The sequence below is a fragment of the Harpia harpyja genome, chromosome 21 (assembly GCF_026419915.1).
Source record: "Harpia harpyja isolate bHarHar1 chromosome 21, bHarHar1 primary haplotype, whole genome shotgun sequence".
Taxonomy (NCBI): Eukaryota; Metazoa; Chordata; class Aves; order Accipitriformes; family Accipitridae; genus Harpia; species Harpia harpyja.
The window spans coordinates 8,010,390-8,014,422 of record NC_068960.1 but is presented as its reverse complement, the minus strand read 5'-3'; positions in this window follow the sequence as shown (position 1 = coordinate 8,014,422).

Genomic DNA, 4,033 nt, shown 5'->3' with positions numbered 1-4,033 from the left:
GCTTTGGAAGATGCACACAGGATCTTGGACATCACGTGGTGTCCTGGTATGACCTGGTATAGACCACGACATGTGGTCTGGACATTCTTCTTCATAGTTGAGGTTGGGTGGAGAAGTAAGGATAAAATGAGAAACAGATCCAACTCTAGCTCCAAACCTGGAGTCTCCAGTATCCAAAATGGATATGAGCTGAAACTTTCTGAAGTTAAAAAGAAATTTGGAATTACCTATTCACTTTTGCTTCTAGCAGGGCCTGTCCTTACAAATAGAGGAAAGGAATTTTTATAGCAATACTCATCTGACTCAAATTAATTTTACAGGGATTTCCAATGCTGTTTCCTGTTTAAAGAGGTTTGGATTAAGTCTTTATTGTTTTGATGCCTTACCTCAATCAAAATGAACTAGACCAAGGCTTTACGTTTTGTTATTTTGCTTTCTTCCCACTTCTTACGTCCTGCAAGTGTTATGCTTATGTTCTGGTTCTTCAGTCAACCACAGACTCTTGGCTGTTTTCACAGTACACCCTTTTTAGAAATACTTAGCAGCTGTGTGTTGAGCACAGATGAAAGGAGAATAAAGGTACTGTACTGATGGGCCCAATGTTAAAACTAAAATATCATTTGGAATCAGGATTTCTTAAATATTTTAATTTCTCATTTTTTAACACATGTAATGATTGTATAAACCTTGAATAAATAGAAATGTGTACCTTGCAGGGCAGACTAAGTCTCTTCCACACTGACTTATTCCATGCCCTGTACCTTTCTAGAGCTTAATGTAGGCTGCCTTGAAATGTCTCAGGTACTGGGCCTTCCATCTCTTCCTCTGCGAGGATAAAAAGCAATGTAAGGGATCACGCTACATAGAGGTTTTCTTGCACTTTGTGAAATACTTCCTCATCTTCTCCTTTTGCCTTCTTTATTGGTTGTTGCTGTGACATTATATACTGATAGAGGTACCTAGCAGACTTCCCTGTTGAACACTTGAAAAAACACTGAAACAGACAAGATAGTCCTTGTCCCAAAAACTTGGAGTCTAAAGAGACTCTACTCTTTGCCTTAGAAGTATCCCCTTTTGGCTTTGTACTGGTTGCTTTCATGTGACAATGATCAAGGTACTACCCATAATGATACCTTTAGAGAGCTTGGTTACAGGTGTTTGCTCCTGAGAGTGGGCTAGTGTCGTGGTTTAAGCCCAGCCGGTAACAAACCACCACGCAGCTGCTCGCTCACTCCTGCCCCACCCCCGGCGGGATGAGGAGAAAATATGAAGAAAGGCTCGTGGGTCAAGACAAGGACAGGGAGGGATCACTCCCCACTTACGGTCGCGGGCCAAAGACAGGCTCAAATTGGGGAAGAAACAAAATCAATTTAATTGACTACCAATCGAATCAAAACAAGGACACTGGGAAGTAAAACCAACCCTTAGAACACCTGCCCCCCACCCCTCCCTCCTTCCCGCCTCAACTCCACTCCCGGTTCTCTCTCCCTCCTCCCCCCGGCGGCGCAGGGGAACGGGGGTGGGGGCTGGCGTCAGCTCACCACACGTCGTCTCTGCCGCTCCTTCCTCCTCAGGGGGAGGACTCCTCACTCGTCCCCTGCTCCACCGTGGGGTCCCTCCCGCGGGAGACAGCCCTTCACGAACTTCTCCAACGCGAGTCCTTTCCGCGGGCCGCAGTCCCTCACAAACTTCTCTGGCGTGGGTCCTTTCCGCGGGCCGATCTTCAGTCACACACTGCTCCCGCGCGGGCTTTCCCACGGAGTCACGGCCATCTTCGGGGGCCTCCGCTCCCCCGCTCACCTCCACGGGCTGGGGGGGGGACAGCCTGCCGTCTCACCGCGGGGCTGCGGGGGCAACAACCTCCTCCGGCGCCCCTCCTCCCCTCCTTCCTCACCGACCTCGGTATCCGCAGAGGGATTCCAATCCCCTGCTCACGGCAGGTTCCCCCCCTAAAATATGTTCTCCCACAGGTGTTGCCACCCTCACTGAGGGGCTCGGCCTGGGCCAGAGGCGGGTCCGGCTTGGAGCCGGGGAAGCTTCGAGCAGCTTCTCACAGGAGCCGGCCCTGCGGCCCCTCCCCTGCTACCAAAAAACCCCGTGCCATACAAACCCATAACAGCTAGTCAAGTACATCCTCAGCACGAATTCATTTAGGAAACTGAATCATCAGGTAAGTCCTCATGATATCAGACTCTGTCACTATTTGCAGTGGAAAGTAATAGTGGTAATAATAGTATTTTTTCGGTTTTAAGCGAGTGTTCCCTCTGTAGGAAAAGATCATGCAACTTTTCTACTTTGCAAGTCCCAGTATAACTTGTTTTTTAAATAATGAGGTAATAATGACCTTAATTACTAATATTTAAAGATGGTACATTTTCTAATCTCTGTTACTTTCCATAACCTCCAGGAAAATGTGTAGGGACTGAGAGGAGGATGTGGAATACATTAATTACAGTGGTATCTTGATTAGATGCCTTATCTTTTACTTCTTTAATCTATTTCTGTTTCTGTTAACTTGTTTTTACTGTGTGTAAAGGAAGGAGAAGATTGCCTCAGTCCATAACAGTCCTGCCAGAGACAAAGGGCTGTAAATATCCACTTCTAGGAGTATATGATCATTAAACATCACGTGGCCAAGCAGATAGGGAGTCAGAAAAGGTGTTTGTCCTATTGCTTCTCTACAACTGCTTTTGTGAGCCCCAGTGTTGCCACCTGCAAGGTGAAGAAAATTATTCCCTCCTTAGTGATTTATGATTGGTTGATGAAATATGCTATATTTTAGCCAGGCCTAGTCTCCAGAGAAGCGTGTGTATCTTCAGGATTATTCCATTAATTCATATAAAAGGATTCTTTACTTAATATTGTTGATTCCTAAGTCTGGACTGGATAATTAAATTCAAATACACTGACTTCCTCCCCACCTTCCTTGTGCTGTAGAGTTGAATATGTTGCAAGAAGGCTTGTCATACCAAGATGCATATGCAATGTCATAGGTAGTCACAGGTGATACAAAGAATGTAACTTGGTAGGTTTACATTTGTCTATGTTGGTCCATTTTACAGCTTTAGTCACAATGATTAGTTCATGAGCAGCACCTCTTCAGAGTCTGAGGTATTTGAATGCATACTTTTAAGATTATCTGGGCTGGATAGTTTTTTTAGGTGAAATCCTGGTCCTCACTGAAGAAGGAGTGGAGTTTGTCACTGACTTCATAAGGACTAAGACTTTACCCATTTTATCTAGTGTAATGATAGGTAGGTGAACATTAGCTTTTTAAGAAAAATGCCCTGCAGTTCTTCTGCAATGCACAACACACACAAATATATTGTAGATTTAATGATTTGTTCAATGAATGTAAAAGCTGGTTGCATAAAGGAGATTTATTTTAAAGTGATTATTACCATCTGTCACTAGGTTTCACTGTGCTGCAATAAAAGTGTGTTTCAGATTCTCAGCAGTTCAGTCATATATAAAAAAAAAAAGGACTAGTTTCTTGTGATGGCATTTACCAGCTTTACCCTTAGAATTGCCTCTCCAGATGGTGGGTATGTGAGGTTGGAAATGCACAAAACATGGATGAAGCTCAGTTAAAAGCTTCCTGAATGCAGACTGCAAAACTAATCAGGGCGAAAGAGTTGACCTGGATTTCAGAAGGTGGGTATATTCCATATCGAACTTCTACAGTCCCCCAGTCATCTTCCATCCTGCAAAAATATGGGGACACGTATTTGCCTGTGGCTATTGCTGCTTTCCTCTTTAGTCTGTACTCTTTCCTGAAGACTATTGGAGAGAAAAAAAGATAAAATTGAAGGATTAAACAGGTAGAAGGATTTTCCTTCTTCCATTCACTTCTTTAGTCTCCGAGGGAATCCCATCACACTGAAAAATGGATGGCTGCCAAATGTGGACAATTATAGAGACAAGCAAAACAGCTTGGAATTTGTTGATAATGTGATTTTGATCATCCCAAGGCTACACACTAGTCAGCACTGTAATCAGGAAGTAAATATGTTATGTTGCAACTAAATTTGCA